General features: G+C 30.2%; 1 protein-coding gene across 1 annotated transcript in view; it reads left to right on the top strand.

The window, feature by feature from the left end:
• LRP6 (LDL receptor related protein 6) overlaps positions 1-12,822 on the top strand; it is a 2,645,333-nt gene that overhangs the window by 1,838,515 nt on the left and 793,996 nt on the right. The window lies entirely within an intron of this gene.

Here is a 12,822-nt window from a genome sequence, read left to right as displayed (position 1 = left end):
GTAGTTATACAAGTTTACTATTAATCTCTTTTTCATTTATCCACTTTAACATTTTGTACAAATTTAATGACGCAGCATATACTACTGGGTTAATGAACCCTAAACCTTTCTTCTTTATCAAGTGCAACACTCCTTTTATTGGGTTTAACCTAGAACTCCATATAAATAAAAAAGTGCCCACTATAGTTTCTTTACTGCTGGTAACATAAGTAACAGTTGCGGAGTATGCGGTTTTTGCTATCATTTCCGATTTCATCCCGTAAGCTTTTTTATTCCTGAATGATATATATGTTCTCCAGAAGACAGGTTTGTTCTATTTTTTCTGTTGTTTTCCCGCTGAATTCTATTTACATCTTTAGTCCTAGATTTTATTCCTAACACAGGCATTTCATTCATTGTAAAATATATGCCCCCTATCTTTACTGCATCACCTAAAGCTTTATTTTTCTCTTTATTTAAAGCCATCTCCATCACCTGTAGTCACTCATTTGTATAAATTATTACTTTTAACAACATTTTTTTTGTGTTTATTATAATGTTATCTGCATATGTTAATAGAACTGGATTCTTAATCCTTCGGGTGTTGTATATCCTGCCTCCATTTTGTAATTTATTTCACATACGATCACCTTTATAACTAATGCAAAAAAGAGTACATGACTCATTAGGTACTTTTGTCTTGCACCACTCTTCATATGCATCTCTTAGCTTAACCAGCCATGTACAGATGTTTTTACTTTATTAATACTACACATTGACCTACATAATTTCCTAACTTTCTCACTTGAATTATATTCTTTAATTATTCCCCAATATTGTATTCTTTCATTATTCCCCATGAGATTGCATGTCTAATTGTATCAAATGCTTTAAGGTCTGTTAGGATTATCGCTTCTTCATTCTGTTCATGTCCACAATTTCCCTGTCATTAATAATTCTTGCCACCCCGTTTAGATTACATATACCTTTCTCCATAGTATTTTCCATTTTAGTTTCAAGTCTGTTTTGTAGTATTTTCATAAATATAATCATTATTTAGTACTGTTGGTCTCCAGTTTTTTTCATTGTCTTGTATCTTTTCTTCCATATGAATTTGTCTTCTACTGCATAATTCTTTATACATAAAACCTTCATTTAACCATTTGTTCAAGATCTTTAAAAAACATATATATATTTTTTGCCAGTCCATTACATTTTTATTCATTTCACACTCTATTCCGTCTGGTCATGCAGCCAAATTTATATTTACTTTTTTTGTTACTTTATCTAGCTCATATAAAGAAATCTCTATTTCCAAATCCCTATTTTCTTTTTATGTTAATGTCTCACTGTCTCCTTTTTTTCTTAAACATTTCTTGTACGTACTGTAATACACTATTCATAATCTTTTCCTGAGTTCTTTCTATTTCTTATTTCACATTTTCTGTTTCTCTCATTACACTACCATATCCCTTTACTAATCTGTATAAGTAACACAGTACTACTACTGTTTTTCCTTGTATAAAAAACATTTGCTTATGTAACAATTCTTGTTTCTCTCTCATGTAATTGTCAAATTACTTTGTAATCTTCTAAATCTGTACTTATCATTTTATATTATTTATACTTTTCTCACATCGTATTGCTACTGTATTTAAAAAAATTGTATTTAAATGCCATCCATCATTCAAACCGATTTTTTTTTTTTATAAAATGTTCTCATAGTAATATAAGCTTTCCATAAACTGTATTACTAATCTTTCCTTCATTCCATGCATTCTCATTTATCCTTTTTATGCCTTTGCCTATTTTTATGTATTCCTTAATTTTCTTTATCTCTAGTCATATTGTAAGATTATCACAAAATCCTGTTTCTACTGCTTACCCTTCTTTTTTAACTAAACCTTCTTTTTTTTTTCAAAACAAGTTTATTGTTTTAACATATAAGAGAAATATCATAACAATTTTATACAAGTAATTAAAAATAGGTATTATTATAATATTCAACAAAACAACTAAAGTATTTACAAAGACATCCACTACAATCAGATCAATTAATTAAACTAAAATACCATGCTATTGAAATTAAAATTTTTTTAACAAATTTTGTAAATTATCCCATACAATATAATAAGATGTTTTTCTATTTGTTCTTGTCCTAATTGTGTTTATTTCCATATGGCACACTATATTCATAACATTTTTAAATTCATTGAATGAAGGAGGTGTATCTGAAATCCAATTTCTAGTTATTATTTTCCTAGCCACTGCTAGAATAGACCATAACAAGGGAAGCTTAACCTTTTTAACACTTTGAGGTACAGGTGTGTTGAATAATATAAGAGATTTAGAAATAATGAAAATATCTGTAAAAAGAGCCTGCAAAAATTCATTAATTGACTTCCAGTATTCTTTCAATTTTATACAGTCATAAAACATATGAGCCCAGTCAGCATTAATTTATACATTACATCTCTTACATAAATTATCTTTATTATTTATTTTATTCATCATCAAAGGTGTATAAAAAGATCTATGTAAAAATTTCCATGTATAAAGTCTCCAGACAATGGAAGACGTAGTTCTATAAGCAGATTCCAATATATATTGTTTATCTTGTTGATTTGGTGGGTCCCCTTTAATAGAAGTGAAATAATTCCAGTATGAATCTACACTGTAAAAAGTTTCTTGTCTGATAATTTTATGTATGTATGAAAGTTTACCTTTATCAGAAACTTTATGTTGTAAATTTAATATCCAGTAATCAATCAGTGTTGGAATAGATTCTTTAACTGTTATAGACATTAGATCTATTTTATTAATGAGATGATGTCTAAAGGTCTGAACCTCTAACCAGCAAGTTTCTCTTAGATCAAATTCTTGTTTTAAGAAATCTAGATTTTTAACTTTATTATCAGATATCAACTGATACCAGTACTTTAGATCATTATCTATAGTTAAATGAGTTCCTTCAGAAGTAGATGACAAAAGCATACCCTGAGTATACATGATAGGAATACAATAAAATTCCATTCCCTATACTTAGGGTGCATGAATATAAAGTTATGATAACTAATAATAATATTTAATGGGTAACAAACCATATGTTTAGGTGTAATAGGTGAAGTACAAAATTCCTTTAGTAACCATAACATGGAGTTATTTACAATCATATTTTTATGTGTTAAGGAGATTTTCATGAAGAGCATACTAATTAGCTCCCAATAATCTTTCCATTTTGTGACATATGACTGATCTATTAATAAAGTAATAACTTTTACAATAGAAGAGATAGTATATAAATTAAAGTCTGGAAAAGAAATACCCCTTGAGACCAGCTATTAGTATGTTTCTTTAATGCAATCCTAGGTCTTTTAGGTGCCCATAGGAAATTTAACATTAGTGTATTCAGTTTCTTGATAATTATTTTTGTAGGTGGAAGTATTATTGATTGTATTAAGTATAAAATCTTGGGGAATATTATCATTTTAATAAATGTAAGTCTCTCCTCCATAGTAAAAAACATATTATTCCAGGTATTAAAACGATTTTGTATATTAAGAAAACAGGTATTATAATTATTATATATAATAGATTTAATATCTTTGGATAGTATTATACCTAAATAAGTTATCTGACCTGAATTGGGTACATATTTAGTAAAATCACTAATGAGAATATTTTTTCGTATATATAGGTAGTATTTTAGTTTTTCTTCATTGAATATTAAACCAGAAATACTTTTAAAATTCATCATTTTATCAAATAGAGACTGCATAGAAGAATTAGATCCTGCTGATGTAATTAGAACATCATCTACAAAAAGTTGAATTTTGGATGTTGTATTTTCATCTATTTCAAAACCCTCTATGTCAGTACTGTTTCTGATCAAATTAGCCCAAGGCTCCATTACTAAAGTGAATAATAGTGGAGAAAGTGGACATCCTTGTTTTGTACCTTTAAGAATGGGTATTTTTGTGAAACATATGTTCCTACCTTAATATAAGCCAACGCTCCTTTGTATAAATGCTCAATTAGATTTACAAATGCATCTGAGAAGTTTGTGCACTTCATTAAGGTAAACAGATAGTCCCAACTTACTGAATCAAATGCTGAACTTATATCAAGACTAATAAGTGTTAAATCTTTCTTTTTCCTATTTGCAAAATCTATTAATGTTAAAGTTCTTCTTATATTATCAAAAGTATTTCTATTTACAATGAAGCCTGTCTGATCTATATCTATAATGCCGGGAATGATTGTCTTCAATCTATCAGCAAAGATACTCATAAACATTTTATAATCAACATTAAGTAATGAGATGGGCCGATATGAAGTACATCTAGTTGGATCTTTATTAGGTTTTAAAATTGGCGAAATAAATGTATATTGCCAAGATGGGGCGGTTGGGCCAAAATAAAAACCTTATGTATTAATGAATATTTACTTTTAGAAAGGATTTTATATATCTCTGGTATAATACCATCATTACCCGGTGCTTTGTTTGATTTAAGCTTATTTATTTGTGTAATAACTTCTGTATATGAAATACTCTTGTCCAATAGTTTAATCTGTTGTTTATTAAGCTTTTTATTCATGTTTGTGGTTATAAACTCCTTTATTTTATCTTTAGGTTCCATGTTAATGTTATTATGGTTAATTTTGTGAAAGTGATTTCTAAATTCATGTAGTATTTCTGGTATACTAGAAACATTCTTCTTTTTCCTTAGAGAAAAGATTTCTTTGATATGGTTTTGTTTATTCAACCTTTTTGTTTTATTTTTAAGTCTATGTAAGTATTTGGGGCTCATTGAATAAGACAAAAACTTGTATTTCTCTAAAGTTATTTTAACTTTGAGTTAAAATTTCTTTGTATTTCTCATTTAGTTTGTTTATTTCTTCAGTAACTTTCTTGTCCATAATATTTTCTTTATTATTATGTTTATAAGAGTCTAATTTACTTTGAATATCTAACAATTCCTTATCCCAAGATTTCCTTTTATTATTATACCATCTGATACTTTGTCCATATAGATATGATTTTAAGGCATCCCAAACATAAACAATGGAGACTTCAGGAGTATTATTTATGTCTAAAAAATGTTTTACTTCTGAAAGTATATATTCTTTATAGTGTTTTAGTTGAGTTAAGTATGCTGGTATCCTTTTGATCTGAACATTGAGTATTTTTTATCATGGATTCAAAAACAATTGAATTATGATCAGATATAGGACATGAAATGATTTTGGAATTAATTAAATCTGTTACCATCTGGTTAGAAATAAAGACCCTATCTATTTTTGAATAAGTTTTGTATCTGTTAGAAAAAAAGGTGTATGGTAATGACTTTGAATCTATCTGATTATTAATATAATTCAAATGATAAGAATTAGCAAAATCATTTAAATGTTTTGCATTAGATGTAATTCTTCTTTTCCCTATAGTGGTAGTATCACTTTCATGTAGTATACAATTAGTCACCAGCTAAAATAATATCTCCTATAGAGAATGATATGATCTTATCAAGATGATGTTTCACTGTATTAATACCAATTCCAGGTATCCAATATACATTAATTAAAGTGTAAGTCTTCCCATTAATTTGTATTGTAACCATACAAAACATTCCTTTGTCATCCTGATAAGACTTAATGGTTTTAGGAATGGGCATACTTTTATTCCATAAAATAGCCACTCCTCTTTTTTCTGAGTGTGCTCTGAACTAACCAATACTGTATATTTGTTTGTGGCTAGTTTATCATTATCTTTTTTCAAGAGATGGGTTTCTTGCAGGAAGACTAAGTTGGCCTTATGTAAATTAATGTATCTTATTAGGCTTGCCTTTTACATGGATTATTCAATCCATTAATGTTTAAAGAAATTCCTTTTAAAGATGTCATTTGGCATTTTTAAAACTTAAGAATCTTATGATCAAAATAACAAATAACAAGATAAGTAATGTTACATCTCCTCCTTTAGGTGTACCTTTAAATATAGCTGTATTTATTGAATCTCTTATGGGATTTCATATAGGATTCAATTTTGTTTGTAGTGACAATGAATGTACAAAATATATTGTGGATGTCAAAACTATATACAAATAACAATGAACAAGTGAAAATAATGTAAGGATTAAACCTTGCATCCAGCCTGGAGTTATAAACTCCAACTTAGAGTAGTATTTACCACTCAAGTTAACCCCTACCCTAAGCAGCAGTACCTCAGCTACCACCTTATCAATTTAATACTAGTTATATTTAACTGAGGTTAACAGTTTTCAATTCAATTATCTAGCAAGACAAGACTACACATTTGGTAAAACAGCATCATATAAACTAAAATAAACCTTTTTTTTTTTTTTTTTTTAAACTGTTCATACTACTATATACATCCATGTAATATAAAACACTTGTATTCAAATAGCATTCAAATAATCTTGATGTTAGAAATCAAGAGGAGAGAAAATAAGTTCTAACATTCATTTAAATCAAAAACTTTGGCTAATATGATTCAGACATTACATATATTAAGATGCATCAATTTTCTGTCATGTAAATGCAATTAACAGCTTCCAAAAAAACATTGAATTGCTTGTATATGAGAATTTACTCAAACTCATTATTGTCAATAGAATAAAGTATTGTATTCATAGAAATTGTTATAAATCATACTGCATAGTTATGCAGATTCTCAGAAACACTTATATACATATATACATACACACACACACACACACACACACACACATATATATATATATATATATATACACACACACACACATATATATATATATATATATATATATATATATATATACACACACACACATACACACACACACACATATATACATATATATATATATATATATATATACACACACACACACATATATATATATATATATATATATATATATATATATATATATATATATATACATACACACATACACACACACAAACACACACACACAAACACATATATACACACACACACACACACACACATATATATATATATATATATATATATATATATATATATATATATATATATATATATATATATGATCTCACTGAGTTATGTCCTTACTGAGCACTATCTTACTTGCTGTCCCTACAATAAATCTGTCTGCTTTATACAAAATAATGCACAGCAAACACATTTTAGTAACCAGATTTTACAACCATGCTATACTACTGCTTTAAAATATATCACATGACAATTTCTTCCAGTATAGAGTTATAAAATTATTTATGTTTGTCAATCAGATGAATTAAATGAGTTATAGTAATGTATATGTTTGGAACATAAGTTTTTAACACAGATTATTAAGCTGCTGTTAAGTAGATTTTCAAAAACACTTGAATAAATGTTTCATTTTCTATGCCTTCTAAAATAAGACATTTACTTACTACAAGAAACTGTATCATTTAAACTCATTATAACTGACATATTTTATGAATTATAACATAGATATTTAAGTAATTATATAAAATAACTCACATTTAGATGTTAAAGAGTTTATTTTCCTTCACATAGTCGCATTTGTATCATTTCTATTTCCTGGTAGAGTGTCATTGCTGAATCTGTGATGTGTCAGTGTGATATCTAGGTCAAAAGTGAGACTAGCTGCTTTCAGCTTCTCTGTCAGAATTCTGAGAGTTGAAGCTTTTGAAGTAGCTCATGGACACTGTGCATGAGACAGCCCACATCCCAGATTGTCTCTCTTAACATTTTGGCGGGAAACTTATTAAAAACTAGTGACAAACATTCATTTAGCAGTGTAAATGCATCTAAACATGACAAAACCTTCACAATGTATTTTACAGATTATTACAGCCTCTATGTAAGTGAAATTAAGCCCAAAATTATTAATAGGTAATAAAACTCAATATTTTTGTCCCAACTCAATTTTTATGCAAATCTTATTATTTACTATGTCTATATGATCAAAAGCATTTCTATATATTAATAAAGAAAAGAAAAAGAGAGTAGAAAGTAAAAGGGTGTAAGGCAGAAATAAAAAAAAATGTAAGAGAAAGCTATAAGAAGTATATACAATGGAATATTACTTTTTATATTAATAGAGTTAAAAATAAAACATATTATTTACTATTATTTAGTTCTAATTATTATTAGTTAAAGCATGACAGATTATTTACAAACAAGCATAAGCAGTGTAATCAAGAAAGTATAATTAGGAATAGCATTTGAAGAACATATAAACTTTTTACAAGGAATAAATATGTTATTATTCTATTAATCATATTTTCATTACTCTTCTCTCCCTGCCTTCCCCCACCCTTCACCCACTACATAATCTAAATAGAATGTCATTGTTTAAACAAAAAAAAGAAGAAAAGGAGAAGAAAAAAAAATATAAAGAAAAAAAATGTATCAAATTACTGACCTTACTTCTCCTTTTCAGAAAGAGAACAAGTTGAATCACAACTTGCCATTAAATCTCCAGATATTTTGACTAGTTATGAAACAAAACATTTCTTTGCACACAGAGAATAACTTTGATTAAATCTTTTTCAAAATATTTGTTGCTTCTTGGAAATGCAGGAACTGTATTTAAAAAGATTAATAATGAAATAAAATGAGAGAGAAAAAAAAAACCTAGAACAAATCATTTGTTTTTTAATCTCTTCTTCTTCTCTGAAGTCTTCCACGAAGTTTCAGTTGCCAGTCTCTTTAATGAAGGACTAGCCCATTCCATTTCTTCTATTTTATCCAAAATCTTATTTTTTTTGATAAACAGTAAAGCAGAGTCTAAGTCATCGAAAATTTTAGGACCATCAGAAAGGAAGATTTTAAGCTTGGCAGGAATATGTTTTAAACTGTGCTTTTTTAAGCTCCCTTATTAGTGGCAGAAAAACTTTTCTTTTAGCTATTACCATGGAAGAATAGTCATTGTCAAAATGCACAGTTGTCTCATTAATCTTAACAGGAGCTTTAGCCCAAGCAGATTTAAGAACCATCTCTTTATCAAAAGATGATAGAAATCTAACTATAACTGATCTAGGATAGTTTTTGTTAGAGTTAGTATTAGCTATAGATCTATGTGCTCTTTCGATACCAAAAGAGAATGCTTCTGGTAAGTCTAAAGTTTTAGGGAGCCATGTTGTTAAAAAGAAGTAATATTGTTACCTTCAATATTTTCTGGCAGTCCAAAAATCCTAATGTTATTGCCTAGATCTATTTTCCAGGTCATCCAGCTTTGTTTGTAAATGTGTATTTTGTTTCAGCAGAAACTCAGTGTTGATTTCCTCTTCTTGTATTCTATTTTCCATGTCATTCACAGCTTCTTCTATGCCTGTCATCTGGATCTTCTGTTGTTGCAGGTCTATATGTAACAAGTCTATTTGTTTTGTAGTTTTTCTATGAAGGTGTCTATTTTAGTATCCATTTTATCCATCTTAGCAGTAAGTTGCTGGATTATAATTATCAGAGACTGAAGTTCTTTCTTGATGCTGGAGTCTTGAGAATTTGTCTTACTGGAACTCATTTCAGACTGATAAACTGACAGGAAAATTTCCAAAGTGATTTCTGACAGGAATATTGTTAAGATTTCCTTTCTTTTTTAGATATAGTTCAAGAACTATATAAAACAAACATATTTAGAAAGAAAATTACTTCAAAAATTAATTTTTTAAGTAATTAATTCCTGTCAGTGTAATGAAATTGGTGGAGCTGAAGAAATCTGCTGCTATCCTGTGTTCATCCTTGGCCACCAATTAACTAAACCTTCTGATAGTATAAAATCTATTTCAATTCTATACATGCCCCTTTTGCAAGTCCATACATTTTTGTTCCAAAGTTTTAACTTACTACATCTTGTAACCTCTCACATTTTTCTTGTTTCATTTTTCTTTTCACGCTTACCACTTAAATCACAATTAGTCTCCTGTCATAATATTCATATTTATCTGTGCATAGTCTAAAATCTGATGAATTAAACTTCCCCTTTCTTTACAATTAGTATAAGTGTATAAAGTTCTAATGCTGTATGGTGGTGCAGCGGTTAGCATTGCTGCCTCACAGCAAGAGGTTCTCCGGTTCGATTCTCTGCTGGGGTGCCTTCTGTGTGGAGTCTGCATGTCCTCCATGTGGTTATGTGGGTTTCCTCTGGGTGCTCTGGTTTCCTCCCACATCCCAAAGACAATGCAGTAGGTGGATTGGACACTCTAAATTGTCCCTAGGTAGGTGTGTGTGTGTGTGTGTGTGTGTGTGTGTGTGTGTGTGTGTGTGTCTTCTGTAGAAGGTTGGGTGCCGGGCTGGCAACTCGACACCGTAAAACTCCACTGCCAATCATGAGCGGACAGATGATCCGCTGTGGCGACCCCTAACTGGGAAAAAGCAGAAAGAAGAACTAATTCTGTATACTTGTTTTTTTTTTTCATTTTAAGCCTGCCGTGCTTTTTTTCAATTTTACTAAAATTATGTCTAATACCTTTACTGTATTTTTACAGAATACAGCTATTCCAAAACATCTCTCATTTCACAAATTCCAGATTCTTTCCTCCCCATAGTTTCTCTGTTTGTAATCTTTCTTCATTTGTTAAAAATATTGCATCTTCTAACATAGTTACATCTATTGCATTTCTAACATAGTTACATCTACTTCACATGTATTACACCACTCCAAAATCCCTGTCCTTGTTACTATATTTCACATTTACAGAAAGCACTATACAATGTTCGTTACCTTTTCCTTAGCCTAGTAACCGGCTATGAACCTATGAACCAATGAATCTAACAGCCTTAATGGGTCATTCTAACATTAGACAATTTCCCACCTAAAGGTGAGAATCAAACACTGTACCTTGTGTCTGAGTGTCAAACACCTTAACTATTGTACCATCCCCAGCCATTAGCTGTATACATTTTTTTCATTCGTTTGCTTCCATTATTTCTTTTGTATTTGTCCCTTTAAATTTTCTTTTCTGTCTTTTACCATTTTACCAATAGAATTCTGTTTTTATTATCTCCCAATCTTCATCACTTATTTCAGAGCATTACTCTATGCTCTCTCTATTTTTTCTCATCTAGTTTTTCTTCTATTTCTACTACTTCTAAAATTTCTTCTTTGTACTTTTTTGCTTGCTTTTTTTATACTCTTTTTTTGCAATCCATCCACAAATGTCCATTTTTGTTGATCATGTTCCATTTCCCCACAAATATAACATTTTCTTTTATTGAGGTTACTTATCAAATGTTTTTTTCCATAAAAAAAAAAAAAAAACATTTTGGGTTGTCCACAGTATCTTATGACTCCCCTTTTCCCCTCCACATTTATTATACTAGGTATATGTGTCATTTTTTTCTCTTTCCATTTTTAACAGTACTATAATACCATCCGCCAGTCCATAAACATTTGCAATGTGCAGTACTTCCTTGTATAAAGTTTTCAAAATTCCTTTCATAGTCTCTTTCATCTCTGTTCGAAATTGTAGATAACTTTTCTTCTTTGCTTCCCTGTTAAATGTTTTTATCACATATAAATTCTGTGGGCTAGTCCTTATTTTTTTTCATATTCACCAAGAAAAACTTCAATTGAAAAAAGTCTCAAGTGTAATATCTCAAAATGTCTCTCTAACAGGAATAAATACTCTTACCTCATGTGCTTTTACACCCAAAGGAGCTATCAAATTGTCCCATGCTTCGCACGTGTCCTTTTCTGTGTCTTCTTTACTTTGAATCCTTACCACATACTCCCATTTTTCATTTTCTTCTACTTCTTTTATGCTACTCCCCTTTTGCCTTCTTTTACTTTTTTTGCATACGTTTACTTTTCTATCTCACCGTTATTCTTCAGCATTGCTTTTACATTCTCCTCTTGTATTTTCTCCATAATGTCCCCCCAGGAAATGTCTGCCTCATTTTCTGACTCACTCCACATCATCATTTCTTTAAATCATCCTGCAACCCTCTCGACTGGAGGATTGTAATTTTGCATCCATCATTCGCTAACTTATCCCCATCAACAAAGATTTCTTTGAAATATCTCCACAGAATCCTGCTTGCGTTCTCTGGCTTTCTCCTCCATTTCTCGTATCGCTCCATTATCTCCTTTCTCTCCAGCTGCCTCCCTGTTAATCTGAGTTACCTCTGTGCCTGGAATGGAAACATGAAGTGCTTCTGCAAAATGGGTCCCACTCACAATGATAAGTAGGGAAGATCCCCAGTGCCCTGGCCAAATTTCTCCTAGTATAAGAAGTACGATGTCTGGTCTACCCTGAAAAGAGGCCAGTAGCCTAGTCAGATTCACCTGGTTAACAGAGGATAAGTAAAAGAAAAAAGAAAGTTGCACTCGACATTTCACATCCTTACATACCCTTTTGTGCTCAAAAAGAGAAAAGGCCACTGTTTCTCAGGCCACTGTAAGTGCACATTTTACAGACTAGGATGCATTACTAGTAGGGAAATAGACAGAAAAAAATTTAATAACATTTTTAAATCGGTTTCTTAGCCTGTTATTAGCCCTGGCACCACACGTACATTGACTGAAGTACTTACATGAATGCTGTTGTACTTTAGGAGTGAGTGCACCGAGCAAAGATCAGCTCAGGAAGTACAGAAAAATCTGCTTAATATACTGCATTTCAAATGGCAGCTTCATCTCAGTGTAGGAAGCTTACCTGCCGTGCAGAATTGGTAGATGGCAGACGCACATTTTAGTATTGCATCACTTTGTTTTGAAAATGTTAGATCCTTCATAGTAGCTCATATATACCACATTGCAATCAGTCCAGCTTTTAGCAATTACAGATCTAATCATTCCTGTAACTGTTTTGGTTCTCTTGACATTTGCTACTGATAGCTATCTT

The sequence above is a fragment of the Protopterus annectens genome, chromosome 11.part0 (genome assembly GCF_019279795.1).
Source record: "Protopterus annectens isolate FY-2018-M chromosome 11.part0, PAN1.0, whole genome shotgun sequence".
In the NCBI taxonomy this organism is placed as follows: Eukaryota; Metazoa; Chordata; order Ceratodontiformes; family Protopteridae; genus Protopterus; species Protopterus annectens.
This window is presented reverse-complemented; position numbering and strand designations above follow the sequence as displayed.